The 20,428-nt window shown below is 43.7% G+C and overlaps 1 protein-coding gene across 2 annotated transcripts in view; it reads right to left on the reverse strand.

The window, feature by feature from the left end:
* Positions 1-20,428, reverse strand: part of RALY (RALY heterogeneous nuclear ribonucleoprotein) — an 88,279-nt gene that overhangs the window by 59,566 nt on the left and 8,285 nt on the right. For both annotated transcript variants that reach the window (XM_004697932.2, XM_004697933.2), the window contains exon 2: positions 2,466-2,546. The gene's annotated coding sequence lies outside the window, so the exon portion shown is untranslated. The remainder of the gene's footprint in view (positions 1-2,465; positions 2,547-20,428) is intronic.

Raw genomic sequence — 20,428 nt, forward strand, 5'->3', positions numbered from 1 at the left:
GTATGTATGGATTGTGATAAGAGTTGTATGAGCCCCTAATAAAATGATTAAAAACAACAACAACAAAAAAGAATAAAGCCTGGAAATTTACTTCTGAAGATGTGTCACTGAAAACCCAGTGGAGCAAGCACAATTCTACTCTGACACACATGGGGCTGCTGTGAGTCAGAATCAATTCCATGGCAACTGGTTGTATATAAATGCATATATATATGCATATATATATATATATAAAGGGTGAGTTGTGGAAAAATAAAGTGTAAAGATAATGGTATTTTTCCACCAACTATCTGAAGCCCCTTCATACTTAAGGCCTATTTACATGGAACCATTCTTATTTCAAAGTCAAATGTGGAACTTCTTCACAGGGTAGTCATTTTAAGAATAACGGCAAGCTCCAAGCTTGGCACGCAGGCCACAGAAAAACAGATGCTGTGGAATGTTAGATTTACAAGACAAAACTGGTGACAGCAATAGCCTGGTGATTCAAAGTGAAAGGGAAGGTTGGCACAAGGAGAATGCAGGATCGATGTGGAGGCTAGGAGCAGTAGGTGGGAACAGAGCCCTCTATGTACCCTCAAGCAGACAACCGCCTGTCCAAGATGATATGTCACAGCAGGAAGTGGCCTACGGTAAGTACCTTTTTGAAAACCAGCAGGTTTGGGGCAAGGGGTTGGGGGAGAACCTACAGTGCAAATAGGAACAGCCTTCCTCTTCTAAGATAATGGTAGGACAAACAGCAACATTTCTGTGGGACTTATGAGGGAGTGCAAAACGACACTGGGGACTGGCGCTTGAAAATTGCTTTAACATCAATGCTGGCAGTGGCCTTGGCGCTAGTGTGTGCTGCAATTAAAACTTGCACTCGGAAGCCCACACGCTGCAAATCTGGGCTGCCGATGCTGCCTGGATTTTTCATCTGTGCCCTGGATCCTTTGCCTTGAGAAAAGAGTGATCTGAGAGTGCAAAAGAGGTCCCTTCAGAAGAGGAGGAGGAAGACGGGTCAAGATTTATTTATCTATATTTACTTATATAGGAAATGCCCTTCCCCATTCTACCCTTGGGAGTAGGGTGGCAAACAGGCCAGAGACCTGTTTACAAAAAATAGTTGCTCAAAGACAGCCTAATAAGTCAGTAAGAACAATGGTATCTACAATGAAGACTGATCTAAGTTTTAACATCTGTTTTTTTAATTCCCAGATGTGACCCTGGACAAATCATTTCTCTTTCCTAAGCCTCAATTTCTTCATCTATAAAATGGGGCTTTGGCTAGGTTAAATGACTTTTAACCCCACTGCCAGCAAGCTGATTCCAATAGATAGCATCCTATATAACAATGATTCTCAACCTGTGGGTCCTGACCCCTTTGGGGGTCGAATGACCCTTTCACAGGGGTTGCCTGATTCATAACAGTAGCAAAATTACAGTTATGAAGTAGCAACAGAAATAATGTTATGGTTGAGGGAGGGGGTCACCACAACATGAAGAACTGTATGAAAGGGCTGCAGCATTAGGAAGGTTGAGAACCACTGCTATATAAGGTAAATCTATGCCTTGGATCCAACTGTAAATCTCTACAGGGGCAGACAGCCTCATCAAACTCCCTCAGATAGGCTCTTGGACCTGAACCACCAACCCTGTCGTTAGCAGTCCAACACCAAACCACAGGTCCCCACACAAGAAGTTAACATCTTCATTTCCCTTCCCTTCACTATCTGCAGCCTTCCTTCTAGGCCTCCTTGACTTCATCTTCTGACATCCTTCCCCCACTTGAACCCTGCAGTCTCACCACCTCTCACGATCACAACTTACAGGTATGACACAACTACACATTTCCTGACACCGACTTACTATGGATCTGGTAGGTCAAAAGAGGGAGGAAGCTAGAGATCACATCAAGAGAGCTTGCACAGCAAGGATGGCTTTAGAAAGCTGCTGACAGCAATGAGGAGCCTGCTTTACTGTACTCATGGGATAGGATCACAGGAAAGAAAAGGAAAGCTATCCCAGACCTCCTCCCAGTCCAAGAGGCCCCTATGCCAACATGTGATTTCTTAGACATAGAGTAATAGAGTAATGACTTTTCTGTTATTTATACAAGGGGACTACAAAAAGTGCATGGAAAAATGGAATTTAAAGGTAATGCAATTTTTCTACAAACTTTTTAAAGCCCCCTTATATAAGGATGGAGTCCTGGTAGTGTAAGTTAAGTGCTTAGCTAATAACCAAAAGACTAGCAGTTTGAACCTACCCAGCTATTCCACAGGAGCAAATATCTGCACCTATAAAGAAGACACCCTAGAAAGCCCTGTGGAGGAGGTCTACTCTGTCACATGGGGCTGCTACAAGCCCCCAAATCAACTTGATGGCACTCAAAAACAACAAGGAAAATGAGACAAAAGTAAACCCCAAACTTGTGCCTGTGCATCTTGGTCCAAGCTTCCCCAGGTACCCTCATCACTCACCAGTACCACAGCTGAGTCAGCTGCTATTTCCTCCCTTGGGTTACAGGGTCAGCACCGGCTGCCTCAAGGAACAGGACTTGCCTACAAGAGAAAGAAAAGCCAGTCAAGTGTCCTGCTTGGAACAGGCATGAACTTAGGTCTGTATAGGCATTCAGAGTTTCTGCCCTCATACAGCTTATATCCTAGTTAGAGATACACAGAATTGAATATACAATTTCTGGTAGTACTACCTGCTATAGAGAAAATAAAGCAAGGGAAGATAAGACTGGCAAGAGGCAGGAGTGGAGTTTATTTTAGTTAATATGAGCCTCTCTCCAAAGGGTGACATCTGAACAGAGACCTGAATGACGTAAGGAGTAAAGCACCTGTGGGAAATGTTCTTGCGGGGATAGGGGGTTATGGAAAAACACTGAAACAGTAACAGACAAGAAAGAGCGTGCTATGTTTGAGGAACAAGAAAACCAATGGAGCTAGAATGAAGTGAAAGATGGCAAAATTAATGGTCCTTGTTTTACATACTAGAAAACAAGCTCAGAAAGTTGGATGACTTCCTCAGATCAAAGTCAAGTCCATGGTGGAACTGAGAATAGAACTCAGGTTTCCTGGAGAGCTCTAACTCTGCCCCACTCCTCACTGGGGAGTCAGGTTCCTCCAGGCTTAGATAACCCAGTCGAGATAAACTTGCAACCATTCACTCCTCAAGATTGCTTTCAGGTTGTTCCACACATGCATTACTACACAGAATCTCCTATATGTACAGTCATTAGAACAGAAAGCACTCTGGGCTAAGAAGAACATTAGGGTATGTCATGCACTATGTAAATCTTTTATCTGTATTAACTCATTTATTCTTCACAATAGTCTTGTTTGGCTGGTGTGCTATTATATTTCCTTTTTTACCAATGAGAAAATTGGAGGCACAGAGAAGTTAGACAAATTTGTCCAAATCACATAGTCAATAAATGATGAAGCTAAGGTTTGAACCCACAAAGTCCAATTCAGGGCTTGCCCTCTTGACCACACGCTATGCCACTGCTCAAAAACAAAAACCGGGGGAGGGGGAAGCAGGTAGGAACCATATTCTCTTGTCCAAGCAGACAGGGCTCACACATTCACAGCCACATCTGGGATCCTCTCCACTAACAAACGACAAGTTGAATGACTCCCAAGTCCTTCAAAGTTTCCTATAGGGTCATCATAAGGCTGTGGTGATAACAAAGCCATTTAATAAAAGTCACTAACATTTATTGCAGTTTGAAATAAACTAAGCACTAGACTAAGCACCTTTACACACATGATCATACTGTAGAGAGAGAATGAGAGTTGCTCCAAGATATAAGTAGATATAAGTGGAGGGATCTGGAGGGACTCTGAGCCTGAAACGAAGGGAATGTCTAAGGTCCCAGGTCAAAGGTCTAAGGCAGTGGCATTGGGGGTGCACTGCTCTCTAGGTATGCATGAAGCAAGTGCCTGACCAGTACCTGTACTGTGGACTTCCCAGCTCCCATACTCTTGTTCATGTTCTTCACCTAGAATGCCTTTCTTCATTTGTACATATTCAAATTCTTCATAATCTTCAAAGTCTAGCTAATCTAGGACGTTATCCCAGACTTTCTCACCATCCTCTGGCCTCACCAACAGTGAAGGACCTAGAACAGTGGTTCTCAACCTTCCTGGTGCCACAACACTTTAATACAGTTCCTCATGCTGTGGTGACCCCTGATCATTGGAAATATGTGTTTTCCAATGGTCTTAGGTGATCTCTGTAAAATGGTAATTCAACCCCCAAAGGGGTCGCGACCCACAGAGGATCTTCTGAAGGATGAAATGAAGCTGACAAGACACCATTTTACTATCTGAATCTATGTTTGGTTTGCACAGCTTCCCCTCCACCCACCCCCATTAAAAGGCAGCCAGGCGCCAACCAATTCTAGAAAAGGCTCAAGAAAACATGCACATGAATTCCAATGTGCTCAAGTAGAGAGAAACTAAAAGCCACTAAAAGTCACATACTGCTCAGGGAAACAAAGGCAATAACGACCACTTTAGTGGCAACCCGCGGGCTCAGGCTTTGGAAATAGACACCGGGGCTGAATCTAAGCTCTTCCTCTTGCTAGCTTGCTATTTTGGACTTTGGGCAGGGTACTGTGTCCGTTGCCTCGACTGCCTGCATCTGTTCAAGATGGCATGGGAAAGGCCTTAGCTTCCAAAACTCAAACTCACTGCCATAGAGTCAATGATGACTCACAGCAACCCTATATGGCAAGGTACAACTGCTCCTGTGAGTTTTGGTCAAGACTGACTTTTTACAGGAATAGAAATTCCCTTCTCCCTTGGAGCTGCTGGTAGTTTCAAACTGCTGATCTTGGGGTTAGCAGCCCAATGCGTAAGCACTATGCCATCGGGGGCCCTTGCCCTTAGCTTAGGGTCCTGCTTGTGTTCAATGCTATTCCATTCAAATGAAGGGGCTTCAAGAGAGCATAAAAAACTGAATTGAAAGGTAAGTGCAATTTTTTCCATGAACATTTTTGAAGGCCCTTCACACCACAAAAAGGCTGAATCCAAAGCAACAAAACAGGCCTAGGGAAATATATGTACATACACTATTTAAAAAACAAAACAAACCGCTGCCTTCCAGCTGGTTCCAACTCATAGCAACCCAGCGGTCCTACAGGGTGGAGCAGAATCCGTTTCATAGGGTTTCTAGGGCTGTAAATTTTCTCCCACAGAGCAGCTGGTGAGTTCAAACCACCTCTTGGTTGGCTTTTGAGCATGTAATCAGTACATTACCAGGATTGCTATATTTACTCAAAACCAAACTCACTGTCATCAAACCAATTTTCATAGGACTGAGTAGAACTGCCCCTGTAGAAAGTCTCATCTTTGTCCTTTGGAGCAGCTAGTGGTTTTAACTGCTGGCCTGTGGTTAGCAGCCCAATGTGTAACCACGCCACCAGAGCTCCTCTACATGCAGCAAAGCAAACACCAATTAAACAGTTTCTACATGTCACATTTAGTGGTACTGATTACATTTAAGTTGTGGCCCATTCTCAACCCCCTTTTCTGAATGTCCTTCCCTAGAGTAAACTCATTGCTCCCAAAGGTTTTTATCCAATTTTTGAGACGTGGTTGTCCGTTTGATTCCATATGGATAGTTCTTAAAAGATCGTGATGCTCAAGGAGGACTTTTTGTACTGGTTAAACTGAAAACTAAAACAAGTTTTAAGAAGGCTTTAGGTGCTAAGAATGTCAGGTTTAAAAGTTAATTCTGGGAAATAGTTTCAGAGGTTCCACAAAGTCCAGAGTACATGTCAATTTTAAATTCTGTTCTATATTTTCTCCTTTTTGATCAGGATTCTTCTTTGGCATCTGATCAAATCCAGTAATGGTAGCCAGGCACCATCCAGTTCTGATTTCATAGAAAAGGAAGCAGGTGGTCATGAAGGCAATTACCCACATATTACATTTCCTCCTCTAGTTCTGACTCTTCCTGTTGCTCTAGGGCAGTAGTTCTTAACCTTCCTAATGCCTCGACCCTTTAATAGAGTTAGTTCCTCGTGTTGTGGTGTCCCCCAACCATAACATTATTTTCGTTGCTACTTCATAATTGTAATTTTGCTACTGTTATGCATCAGGCAACCCCTGTGAGTCATTCAACGCCCAGAGGGGTCACGACCCACAGGTTGAGAAGCACTGCTCCAGGGCCTAGAGTAGTGTTTCCCAAAGTGAGTGAAACTGACCGTTTGGGGTGTGTGTGTGTGTGTGTGTGTGTGTGTGTGTGTGTGTGTGTGTGTAAAAAACAATCTAGGGTAGTTGCAAAAGCTCGGTAGAGTAAAAGCTTGGCAGTGAAAAAACGGGAAAGCTCATTGACAAAACGACAGTGGCTGCAACAATGGGCTTGAACTAAGTACAATCTTAAGGAAGGCGTATGACCAAGCAGTGTTTCATTCTGTTGTACACAGGGTCGCTATGAAGTGAAACCAACCTGATGGCAACTAACAATAATATCCTGGATTGTGGGTTATAGTATGAACACTTTTAATTGCTAGAGGGTCACTGAGTAATTTTTCTTTCTGAAAAGGTGGTGGTAGGCCAAATAAATTAAGGAATCTATGGTCTATAGATAAATAAAGAGTTCTATTGCTGTGCCTTGGATGGCTGCTTGCAAACTTTTAAGGCACTAGGCAACAAACTAGACTCCAAAATATTCCCTGAAACATTAAACACTATAAGGCCAATTAACTAGGATGTCCCATGAAATCATGACCCTAAACTTACAAAATCAAGAATCAAGTCCCACGAGGTGTTCAGTTATATATAAGCAGTCTCCAAGGCTTTTTCCCCCCTTTGGGGGTGGGTGGGTGTCATCACTGTAAATACAAGGTATCTTCAAAATGTTTGTAGAAAAAATTCTCCATAAACTTTTTGAGGTCCCATGTATCTAGCCCATAACTTTTTGCCAGTTCAATATTTTTCATGTTTCTTACTTATCAATGTGATTTTATTCCATCACCGTTTAACCTCCATTTCGAAAACCACTAATAAAACTTTGTTTTCTTTATGTCTTTTCTCGTCTATTTATCTTAGTGAAGTCATATCTGTTCTTTGGGGATTGGCTTGTTTTCCTCCATCCATACTGTGTAGCGTGCATTATGATTTCCTTTCTCCTACTAGGTAAGTATTCCACTGTGTGTATGTACCATTATTTTGTTTACCTAATTATCTGTTGATGAAATTCTCAGGTTTTGACAGTTTGCTACTTCTGTGTCTCTCTGGCAACTCGTGTCTCAGATTAATGGGCCATGAAACAGGATGTACACCATTCCTAATAGCCTTTAAATCAGTAGAATTACCATCATACTGGAGGAAACTGAGCCTACGTAGTTGAATAACTTGCCTAAACACACATACATTAGGAAGTAGAACTTACTGGAACCCAGGTCTGACTCCAAAGACTTCTAACTATACATACCTTGCTTGTACTTTCTTGTGCCTAAATTTAAGTCCCCAGTGTCCAATATAAAAAAAAGCACCAATAGTAAAGTTTTAATAACTAAACCTAATTCTTCCACATGGTAGCTAAGGAAGTAACTGTGGTTTTTTTGCATGCCTGAGGCATGTGGAATGGAATCCAAGTGCACAATCAAGTTGGGATGTTCCAGAGTTGTACCACTTATACCAAGGTGCTCTCAGCCTTAAAGTTGCAGTAAGAGAGGAGGCAAGGGCTTGTGTCAATTGGGTCCCACACCCTAAAGAATGAGATGTTTTTAAGATTGTAATAAAGAGGCAGGATGCCAGGAGGTGTTTAAGCTGAAATGAAGAGTTTGATCAAACACTCTACACTGGGAGGGAATGCAATGACATGAGCACCTGTGCAAGAATGAAGAGGTGCTGTGTCCTGAATGTGACTACTGTCTCTGCTTCTGGGAGCACTTTCCTATGATGGCCCAGATAATGGGGGGAAAGCACCCCTGCCCTTGGGCCGGCGTATTGTTTTAGAGCCTTTCCTCTAAAAAAATTCTATTCTACAAGAGTATAGGGCAGCTGTTCTCAATCTGTGGGTCGTGAACCCTTTAGGGGTCAAAAACCCTTTCACAGGGGTTGCCCAATTCATAACAGTAACAAAATTACAGTTATGAAGTAGCAACAAAAATAATGTTATGGTTGGGGGGGTCACCACAACATAAGGAACTATATGAAAGAGTCACAGCATTAGGAAGGCTGAGAACCACTGGTACAAGGAAACCTGCTGGAGCCAGGGGGAAGGAAAGGAACAAGAAAGTGAACGAGAGAGAAATATGGCTAGGACTGGGGCCTGGAACCCAAAACATTTTGGTAGTGTGGAGAATCAACCAAGGGTTTGAAATAGAACGGAACACTACAGAGGGGCAGGGAGAGATGTTGCAAGAAAAAATCATGTACATTTGAAAAAAAAATATTTTTAATAATATGTCCCAACAGAGCCCTTGCTGTTTAGAGTACAGCATCTCTATGGTCTGTAGGAAGGAGGTATTGCTGAAGTGATGGCTTCCTCAGGAGAGGGCCAAGAAAATGAAAGCTGGCTTCTCTTGGCCTCTCGGGTGGCAACCAAGGCTGCATAAGCAGCCTCAAGAGATAATCATAGCCTCACAGCTCCAGGCTCAATTAAGCAGGGAGCACCTGCAGGAAGCCTGCTACTCACATCTGCTAGAATCAACACTTGAGGGGTCACCACTGCCCCACCCAGCAGGGAGTGCAAGACTGGACATAGAGCAAATAGTCCTTGTCCCAGGAAATAAGCTTGCCAATCTATTTGTTAGCTCTTGTTCCAGCTCCCCCTCCTCCCCTCCACCTCAAAATCTAGCAGCCTCAATATCTAACTGGATCACTGCTTTTGTGAGGCCTGGTTTTCCCAGCCTTTGGCTAAAACAAGGGTTTCAAACCAGTTCATTCCAGTTTGACTTCCAGCTGTTAATTTGCATTTATAATTCTCCCCTGTTATATACTGAATCATAATCTACAGTTTAACAAGACCCCCACTTGATTCTTATAGATCCCCAGGTCTCTCAGTTTATCTGGAGTGGAACTGTAAATTCTCAAGCAAAGAGTAAAGGTAGAATAAACTAATTCAAAGCCCTGAGCCAAAACCAGGGGATGATCAACCAATAGGCAAGGTAAGTATAAACTCACTTCTGCCTAGTTATATCTATAGTAAGCACTTTTATATGAGTTTCACCTGTGCTTGTCCTCCTTATTAGGTGTTTCTGTCCCTGTCAGGGGTTGTAAATTTGAAGGGGCTTTGGCTCTAGGAAGATACTACAGTGTGGTTGGGAGATAGATGGCAGCCATACCTAAAAGCAGAATCTCTAGTGTGGTGAAAAATGTTAAACTGCTCACTACAGATAGTCAGGGTCTGCTAGAGGTCTGAATGGCCCATCCCAAACTGCCTCACATGATAAAAAAATGTGCAAGCAGTGGATGACAAAACCAATCATGTAGCTGGAATAGGCCCAATCAAACTTCAAAACTAAGGGCCAATGGGAAAGCAGGATGGGGACTAGGGTGAGGCAATGGGATCCTGACACATGACACCTATAAAATTCAATGTTGGACCCTTACATGGAGTGTTCCTCAAATCAAGAGGGAGCTCGTTTCATGACTGAAAGGAATGTACTTATTAAAGAAGCTCTGATGACATAGTGGTTATGCTTGGGGCTGCTAACTTCAAGGCCAGCAGTTCAAAACCATTAGCCGCTCCAAGGGAGAAAGACAGGGTTTTCTCCTCCCAGTAAAGAGTTACAGTCTCTGAAAACCACAGGGGCAGTTCTACCCTGCCCCAACAGTGTTGCTATAAATTGACATCAATGCCAGTGAGTTTGGTTTCGGTACTTATTGTCCTGTCATACTTTCTTGACTTTCTGTCTGATGTGTACAGTTCCCTCTGTTGTGGCAACAAACTGCTCGAGAGGGGCTTTCGGAAAGCTCAGGGACATCAGCCATGGACATGTAGCACAGATTAGTGAGTAAGCCCGTGCTTTCCCTGCTTAGTAGATGAACAATCTGACCCTGAGACTTGCAGCTCTACCAGACTCCTCTATGTGTGGTTGCCTATGCCCTGGCATAGCAAACCACCAACCAGCTGTATTGCCCTGGTGGTTGAGAAGACAACCTTACACATAATAAAAATGCAGCCAGATCACAAAATGGTTCAGTAATACACCCTAGCCCCTCCACAAAGACAGGTGTCAGGATGCCCTGCATATCACAAAGGAAGGACAGCTGGCTGCTTAATGACAGGTGACTTGGGCTCTGAAGCCCAACTCATGGCCATGTACAAGAACACTCTGCATGCCATAAATAGATGAAACTCAAGCCAGGCAGTTTCCATGCTGCCTGGAAGAATGTCCAGAGAACACAGCAGACACACAGGACAATTGCGCTTGTCTCTACATTCGCCTTGGGCAGCTAACTGCATTTCTCCTTCCTCGGAAGCTCCAAGTTTTCCCCTCCTCCTTCCCTAGAAGAACCAACCCAGCAGGAATCATCAAGGGAGGCACAAGTAATTACTGTTTTCTTTTCTCCATGCTAATGAGACAGTTGATGGTTCCCCTTACCCTCTGGAGTTGGAAGCAAGAATTTAAGACTTTATAATCAGTAACACCATACCAAAGCTTGGGCCAGACTATGCCCTGTGCGACAGAGACTGTGTAGAAGATGGCTTTCTGTCTCTGAGATCAGAAAGGGTGAGCCGGAGGGAAGTCAGTGGCAGAGTATGGGCAATTACCCTACTACCAACCAGGGCCCGTCCTCCATTGCCCGATTTTCAGAAGCAACCAATCAGTCAGTCTTAGCTTGGACATGCCTCTGAAACCTGTTCACCATCAACACATGTAAGCCTCCAATGGCTGACAACTGGTGGCTGTCCAGGAGGTACACTGGTGTTTCAGTGGCAAAACCTTCAATGCAGGTGACCTAGGTTCCCGTACCATAAAGTCATGGAGCTGACCATGGATTCCTTGTGATACTACAGAATATAGACAGTGCTAATCACCCAGCTCCACCTTTGGGAAGGCACAAAATTAAGTACTCTAGTCTACAAATGAAGAGGCCTGATGGCATAGTGATTACACGTTGGGCTGCTATAAGCACAAGGTGAGGAGTTTGAAACCACCAACTGCTCCTCAGGAGCAAAGAAAATGCTTTCTACTCTCAAAGAATTACAGTCTCGGAAACTCAGAGGTAGTTCTACCCTGTCCTATAGGGTCACTAGGAGTCAGAACTGACTCAATGGCAGCGAGTTTAGTTTTATTTGGTCTCTAAATGAGCCATGTGCAAGTGGGAGCCTCTGCCTTGGTCACCTGTCTGAGTCCTTAGGCCCCTCCTAACACTAAAGCTCTGGCTACAAGGCCACCTTCTCCCACCAATGGCCCACTCTCTCCTCCACTCATCTGTAGGGAAGGGCAGCAGCACACACACACACACACACACACACACACACACACACACACACTACTGCTTCAATAGGCATCTATAGACATTATTACTTAGTGGCGCTCATGTAGCCTCTTACAGCTTTCACTCCTGGTGCTCTCTCTTCCCCCTCCCTGGAACTGAATGAACTTCTCTAAAACGAAGTTCCCACATTTGGAAAATGGGGATGATGTCACCTAGCTCTCAGAGTTGTAAGGATCAAGGAAAAATGTGTATGTCTCTAGCACAGAGAGCCTGGCCCTTTCTCCTTACTATATATATCTTAAATGCCCAGGGCCCAAGTGCTCACCTCTACTGTAGGAGGACTGCTCATCCTGGAGACATGGCGCCTTGCAGAACTTCTAGGGTTCCACCTAGAAACCAGATGAGTGCCAGTTCCTGAAGTCTGTCAGTAAAAAACAGCTTGAGATATGGCTCCTCTCACCTTGGTCAAGAGTAATGAAGGGTGGGTATATATGACCTTGACCTACAACGAACTGCACTTAAAACTGTGTTGTCCTTTTTTTGCATCTTATCATGATATGTACCACATAGTGTTGCAGTGCATTATTTGCTGATGATGTCTCTCTCAGATGTTCACTGATCAGATTTATAGATACTGATAATAAATCTCAGATGTTCACTGATCAGATTTATAGATACTGATAATAAAAGGCAATAATGATAAAAACTGGAGGGGGAAAAGGTATTCTACATCAGAACAGGCTTACCGCAGCATCCTATATAACAGGAACACCCTCTGCCCTACATAAATCAGAACTGCCTATGCTGGATTGAGGGGAAAATTGAGGTGAAACAATAAAAAGGGGAAAGGCTGTGCTCTGAACATGAGCCCTTAACGAACTAACCCTAGGCCCCTCCCTTCCCCCCCAAGTGCCAAAAAGTTGTCCATACTGGGGCCTACAGAATGGAAATGAATTATCTGAGGTCCCAAATCAAACTCACTGTAGAATCAATGCCAACACATAGTTGTCCTATAGAGCAAGGTCGAATGGCCTCTTTGTGTTCTCAAGGCTGTAAATCTTTGCAAGCGCAGAAAACCTCATATTTCTCCCAAGGAGCAGTTGGTGAATTTGAACCATCGACCTTGTTGTTAGCAGTCCATTTAGTCTAATGCTTAACCCATTATACCACCTCAGTACCTATTAATTGCAGTCACACAGGTTAGATATACAATGCTGCAGGTAAGGGAGTAAGGTATTGGGGCATGGAAGAGTGCTTATGGGACATGAAGCGGCAGCTGGGGAAGTGATTGAGAGTAAATCCAGACCAGGCATCACACTGGGTGGCTCTAGACTGGGGTTAGGCTTAGAGACCTAGAAAGAAGAGAAGAGGGATCTTATTTTCAGATCTCCTGTGCCTGACCCCAGATCCAAATTTAGCCCTAGATCAGCCGACAGACAGTCTTCTAACAAGCACATATCCTTGGCTCCCAAAGGTAGGATTTCAGAGGTGAAAGGTTCAGAGCATGCAGTCCAGTCTTGAGTCAAGAGAGAACTCAAAAGGTTTGCAGGGGTCCTCAAAATTTTTAAACAGGGGGCCAGTTCACTGTCCCTCAGACCCATTGGAGGGCCGGACCATAGTTTAAAAAAAAAAAAACTGAAGAAATTCCTATGCACACTGCACATATCTTATTTTGAAGTAAAAAACAAAATGGGGCAAAACACCCGGCGAGCTGGATAAATGTGGCCCGTGGGCCGTAATTTAAGGACTCCTGATTTATGAAGAATCATAAGGAGCAGCACCTATGCGTAAAGGACCCTCTGTGAAGACTGGGGATTCTGGGCAAACCTCTAGCACACAATATAGCTAGCCTAAGTTAGAGTACATGTGGGGCCAAAGACTAAACTGATAATTGGGGGGGGGGGCGGTACGACACAAAACAAACACACAGAAGAATTTTTCTCTTAAGCCCAGAACAGAGTAACATTCCATCTGGGGAAGTGAGCTTGTCACAGGCATGGGGTACTTAGCATATCTGCCATTCCCAGATTATGGCTGTCAAGTTTTAATTAGGGTAATTAGAGTTAGAAATGTAATTTCATTTCAGGGGTATTTTGAACAGATTCCATTAATTTTTCTTTTCTTTTTTCTTTTTTTAAAGAACTAAGAAAGGAGGTACAGGATGACTGGAGCAAACAGAATTTTGCTTTCCATAGATGCAGAAGCAAAGCTGTGTTTACCTGTGCAAGTGTACTTTCAGACCACTGCCAGGAACCCAGAGGCCTGGCCCAGAGGACAGAGGGTCACTGCTCTTCAACTTTCCTTCTCTCCACCATAGGATTCTAGAAATAAGTTTCATTTAGCACCTGCTCAGAGTGCCATCTTCTTATCCCCACCTGTGGTGCTGCTAGCTAAGGGCTACCTCCATACCCTTAAGCCTGGAAAAGGACAAGGGCATGGGCAGTCAATCAGATTCACCCCATGTTACAGGGTACTCTAATGTCCACCCCTGTGGGAAACAGAAGGATTTCTCTCAAACTGTCTCCCCCAAATACATGCCAGACTTAGCTGCTTGAGAATGACTATACACTTGGAGGTCATTAGGAGTGGATTGGGGGTCATTCTCCCTGAGTTATCAGCCATCTAGACCAAAGCAGACACCACTGTTTATCCCACAAGTAGGGCCCACTCCCTTCTGATAAGGATAGTAGTTGTCTGTTTCCTTGTAAGAGACACTGGAGAGTTCAAACCCGCCCACAAGGATGACCAAGCTTAGGCTGCCATCATGAATCTAGGGTCCGCCCATCTTGTCACATGTATACCCCTAGACCTTCTCATTCCTATGGGTACACCCCTAGCTCATCCTCTTCCTGTTACGCTTATGCCTACCATAGATCCCCTTCCTACAATGTATACACTTAATGTACTGCCCCTTCCTGTGACATGTGGTTCTATAATGATGTCCCCCTAAAATGATATAATGATTGGTTGACAATAAAGAAGGGCTCTCTCTGGAGCCCGGGAAGCTCTCCCCAGCTCTCGGGGGCCTGTAGGTTCTCCGGCTCTCCAGTTCCAAGGCTGTTCCTGGTCTTGTGGCTGGGTTCCCCCCACGAGGACCATAAAGCGGGGCTGAGGTGAGTAATGCTACCATGGATTGTGTCTGACTCCATTTATTCCAATCTCTCCTCTAACTCTCATGCTCTCTATGACTTTACTATATAACCCTTACTTTTTATCGCTGCACAATTGCACCTACCGGGCCTGTGATGATTTGTGGGGTCCCCTCTCCCCCTTCACCCCATATACCCCTTTGTTAAGAGTTCCCAGGCACACCTAGATGCTTTTGTCTAGTCTGGGGTACCTTCCCTGTCTCAATTCTTACTCTTTCTTCAAAACACAGCCCAGTCCCCCAGGGAGACCCACCTTTCTACCTCTGTAATCAGAGTTCCTTGTACATGTCTCTAATAAAAGCGCACACACATTATGCTGTGGTTTCCTTCTTTGCCTGCTCTGGAAGCTAGAAATGTGAAGTCTATTAGGGCAGGGCCTGGGTCTTCATCACCAAGGAATTTTTAGCACTAGCACATCCTTGATACAGAGGAGACACTCAGCAAATATTTGATGAATGACCAGCTCCAGCTTTAGGTGGAATTTGGTCTGGCCATATTTTGGTAGTTGAGCATGTAAAGTCCTCAGACTTTTCCAACACTTAAAAATTTCCAGTCTTGAGTCCTCACTTCCTACCCCTATCCACCTTGCACAGGGCTAGTTCAGAAACCTAACTCTGCACTCCACACAGGAGGAAGCCCTTCCACTGACCCCAAATGATGGCCGGTCTCTCCGATTAGAACCTGTTCAGTCCTTAGGGACCTTGGAAAGGAGATGAGAAAGCAAAAGCAAGCAAAGCATCTCCCTCCACTCCCACCCTGCTGATCTTAAAGAATTGCCTCCGATCATTGAAGGGATCCTAGGAGAAAGCCTGAGCTCACGGTCAGTCTAGAGGAGAGTAAAAGAGGGCCCTCCTTGGCAGACATCAATTTGTCAAGCTGGAGTTAGGTGGGACAAATGCACATAAATTACTGCTGTGTAGTTAGTATATTAGAGAAATGCTGGTGACCCAAGGCAGCCTAGTCACTTCCTGTCTCTTGAGTTTCAGTTTCTTTTTCCAATGGATTCCATTTAATTTGGGGAGAATTAGAAACACAAACCCAATACTAGACAGCTTCACAAGTCCCTGGGAAAACTCCACTCTTTTAATTTTTCCACATTTTTAAACCCCCTCATATTTACCACTTAGTAGGCATCCAAAGATGGAAAGATGAGGCTATCTAATCCCATAAGGAGTTAAGTCTCAGAAATCCACAGGGGCAGTTCTACCCTGCCTTACAAGGTGACTAACTATAAGGGCCTTTGGGTTTGTTTTGTTTTGGAGGTATGCAAAAAAGAGCCCTGGTGGCGCAATGGTTAAGCTCCGAGCTACTATGCAAGAAGTTAGCAGCTCACATCCACCAGCCACTACACAGAAGAAAGATGTGCGGTCCATTTCAGTAAAGATCACAACCTTGGAAACCCTACTGGGCAGTTCCACTTTGTCCTACAGGGTTGCTACATACAGGGATTGATTCAACAGCAATGGGTCCGTTTGGCTTAGAATTTGTTTCTCTAAACCCAAAACTTGATAGTGAATCAGGGTATTCAAATAAAGGATTTTTCATTTAAGAATGGATGTTGGAGCTTAAGTTTATAAAGGTGTGAAGAGAACATAGTAATAATAGGGGGCAGGGATATACGTTAAATATTCCCATCTGCTCAGGACAGCCCTGCTGGCTGGTCCTAAGGGAGAAGAGCTCTATACCAGCAGAACTGTGTTGACAAGTGTAACCAGATCCATTTCATGGTAATGATATTTTCCCCAGCCGGGAGCACTCTTGCAGCCTCCTCTTGGCTCTCCAGGCTGGCTGCAGGCCCACATTGATCCATTTCTAATTAGGAGCTGCTCCTGTACTTCCAACAGAAGGTCAGGGCCTAGGCTCCCTCTGCTGGCCTCTGGTCAAAGCCTGAGACATCCTGTCCAGGGTAGAACCAGGGAGCATCACAAACATTTCTCTAGTTTTCTTTTTTGAGGTGAAATAAGACCCTAGAGTGTACTGGCCATAGAGCAGCAGGGGATCCTTTATGAACATGAGCTTTGTCATATGAAGTTCTTCCAGGGACAAAAAGGTATCTGTCCAAGCAATGTCAGATTAAGCAAGGTATGCACATGCTTACTTGTGCTTACTATCTGTAGTGAACAATTTCACATTATTTTCAACCACATCAAGCTCTAGCTAGCATATGTCTCTCTCCCAACCCCACAGCATCTTCCTATAGAATCAAAGCCTCTTTTCAAATGTGCAGTGCCTCAGAGGAACAATACTCATTAAGCAAGGTAAACACAGGCTTCTTTGTGCTTGTTTACTAATCTACAGGAAACTGTTTCACATGGGTTTCAGATTATTCACCTATGTCCAAGGTGACACAAGAAGATACTGTAGAAGATCTAGTTCTTTCCTATATTAGTGTTTCACAACCAGACTGTACAAAGAACAACTCCTGAAGCATGTTAAAAATCGCTTTCTCAGCTCCACTCCTGAGACTGATTTGGAACATATGCTCCAGCTCTCATTTGTTAGTAAGTATACAACCATCATCTAATCTAAGGCAACCCTGAAATCACAGGGTCCAATTTGGGCCTAGGATCAAGCCCATCTTGCACCATAAAATACAATTTAATAGCAACTCCTATTACCTGATCCATCCATCCATCCACCACCACCATAAAGGTTATTCTAGGGATCACAGTCAGGAAGATCAGGCATAAATGGTTCAGACTCCATAAGAATCCATTAGCATGGACTCTAGTCAGAAACTAATATATCTGTTATGAAGGTAAAGAAGTTTGGGGGTGGGAGTGACACACCCTGGGTAAGAAACATGTGGATCCTAGGGCATGGGCAGAGACAATGAATGTTTGTGTAGGCATGTGTTCTGAAGGGTTAGGTGTGGATGGTTTTGAGTCTGTGAGACAGTTTGCTGAGACTTTGGGGACATGCGCAATTCTGGTTGAAGGGGTGTCGGAAAGGAGAATGTGCATTCCTTTGTGAAGAGGACACTTTGTGAGGGGGGGCTGGCCTGCAAGTGTACAGGAGATAGTGTGAGTATACATGGAAAAAGAAATGTCTGTGCCTTTGTGATTCAATTGTGCATATATAGGTGAGGGGGCTTCAAAAAGTGCATAGTACAAATTTCAGCTTCTTCCTATTCCATTTTCTCACAAACTTTTTGAAGCCCCCTCATAAGTGTTGCAAGGCTCATGTGCCTGAGGGGATGGAAAGGAGTGTGTGTGCCTGTGCCCACAAGCATTTCTGACTCATCCAGCCCTGGCTTTGCCTGGAGGCTCATACCACTCAAGGGCAGGCCTGTCTGCAGAAATTTCTCATTAAAATTGACATTTTGACAACTACTGAAAAAAAATAAAATGGTAACGACACCCCCAGCATCGTGGGAGGTTAAAAGAAAGTCAATGCCAATAAAACATAAGAGACAGATGAGAGGCAATTATACCATGATTACTTCTCAGCTTCAGGAAGGGAGGCATTATTTAGAGTTAAATATTGTGAGGCTGATTCACATCTCCACCCAAAGGCCTGAATTCCCTGGGTTACCTGAGGAAAAGACCAGGAAAGAAGGAAATGGAAAAGTGGGTAAAGAAAGATAATAAAAATTTTTACAAGCTAGTGAGGATATAGGAAAATGAAAAACATAAAAAGTGAGAGTAACAAAAGATGGAAAGGAAGGAAAGAACAGGAGATAAGGTACAAGAGAGAAAGGAAAGAACTTGCTATTGACTGGTCCAGAGGACTGGTCTACACATTCTAGCAGGAATCTGGATGGGGGTGTGGGAGCCTTACTAGTGGGGCCTGACCACTGCACGCCCTCGTTGCCTTACTCCATTTCCTCCATCTAGAATGTTTTCCCATCAACTTTGCTAAGTGAACTTCTTCCAGATCTCCAAAACATTCACATTCTACCAGCTCTGAGAAGCATTCAAAATCCTATCCCCCACCTCAACCCACTCCCGACCCCCTCCACCCACCTTGGAAGTAATCGCTCAATAATTTCTGAAAACTTCCAAAGCACTAATACCACTTAACATTTTTATGCTGCATTATCAGTACACATACATTTCTATTACACCGTGTGCATGCACCATGTGTGGTGGGCCTGTTACAGATAGAAAAGGAACTGGAGATAAATAAGCAGAAGGCCTCTGATGATCTGATGAATGAGACAGAACTGCAAACAGTTTGGTGTGGTCCAGCACAGAGTACAACTACAGAAATAGAAGCAAATTGCAAAGAGGATTCAAATTAATTTTGTTTGTGAAGTAATCAGGGAAAGCATAACAAAAGAGGTGGCATTTGAATTGCTATGAAAAAAAATGAATAGAAGTTTATAAAAGGGTGGGGGTGGGGGGTCTCTACTCAGAGGGACTAGTCAAAACAAAGTCATGGTGGAGACTAGCCAGACCTGGGAACAGTTCTCTGAACAGCAATGTTACGCACCATGCTGCTGATGTAAGGAGGCAAATGAAATAGCATCAAGCTGCTGGGGTATGTAGCCAAGCTCAGATTATGTCCTTTACAATTTGGGGAAATGCAAAAGAAGAGGCAGTTTAAACAAGTCCAATCTCATAGCTGGCCTACTTGAAAGCAAGTCCTCTCAAAAGAAGGCTCTGCCCACTACAGTGGTGTTGTAAGTATTTCCCAAGGAAAAGACTGGCAACAGTGTGTGTGTGTGTGTGTGTGTGTGTGTCTCGCGCGCGCGGGGCGCGGGGTGGGGGGGGTGTTGGGGTTGGAGAGGCTGCATAACAGAGAGTGGTGGGGCTCAACTAGAAAGAAGCTAGAGAAAACAGAAGAGGCATGGAAGGCTCTAGGCGAGGCAGATCTATCTTAGCACAGAGGCCCATTGTTGCTGAGCTATCCTCTACATCTTTCTAGTTAAAAAAAATAAGGTCACTCTAACGCTAGAGACAGAAATAGACCCTTTGCATGAAGACTAGGCTGAATACATCACCAACTGCCATCTCTGCCCCCCTTTCCCCTCAGGATGACAGAGCTGGAGGCAGGAAATGGCACTAGCCCAGCACAACCAGTCTTCCCCAAGAATGCCAGAAACCCCATTCTCTATGTCCTGAGTCTACTAGGCACTACAGCCAATTTGAAGCTGAAAAAGAGCAAGGCCCAGAACGGCAGCCATCCCTGACACAACCACCTATCTGGACCTGTCCAGCATCTAGTTCCTGCTCAAATCTGAATTCTACCTCACAGGTCACAAATGGATGCTCAGGCCCAAAAGGTGTTTTGTTTGCATCACAGTTTTAAAAGACACTCTGAATTAACTATAAACATTTAAAAACAGAATTTTAAATAATAATCATCACATTTCTGTTTCTCTTAAAAATGTCAGAGAACTAACGCCATTAGTGCCTAGCCACTGAGATGTCTATCACTGGGGTAAAGGTCAAATGACCTGTAGAATCCAATTAACTTATGTGATGTTTTCTTATCTTTTTTAAAAATCATTTTATTGGGGCCTCATACAACTCTTATCACAATCCATACATACATCCATTGTGTCAAGAACATTTGTACATTTATACATTTGTTGCCATCATCATTTTCAACATTTTCTTTCTACTTGAGCTCTTGGTATTATCAGCTCATTTTTTTTCCCTTCCTCCTGAAACTCTTTATAATTTATAAATTATTATTTTTTCATGTCTTACACTAACTGATGTTGTCCATCCCCCTGGTAGGGGATTGGTTATATGTACATCATTGTGATTGGTTCCCCTTTCTCCACCCCTGTGTTAGACAGGGTTCTCTAGAGAGATAAAACCAAATTGCTGATAATTTAATATATTTATTTATAAAGATAATTAGATATATAACAAGAAATGAATTGTTGAATCATATACAGATAAATATATAATACAAGAAATAAACAGT

The sequence above is a fragment of the Echinops telfairi genome, unplaced genomic scaffold, assembly GCF_000313985.2.
Source record: "Echinops telfairi isolate 266 unplaced genomic scaffold, ASM31398v2 ScPeMD7_5592;HRSCAF=6446, whole genome shotgun sequence".
Classification (NCBI taxonomy): Eukaryota; Metazoa; Chordata; class Mammalia; order Afrosoricida; family Tenrecidae; genus Echinops; species Echinops telfairi.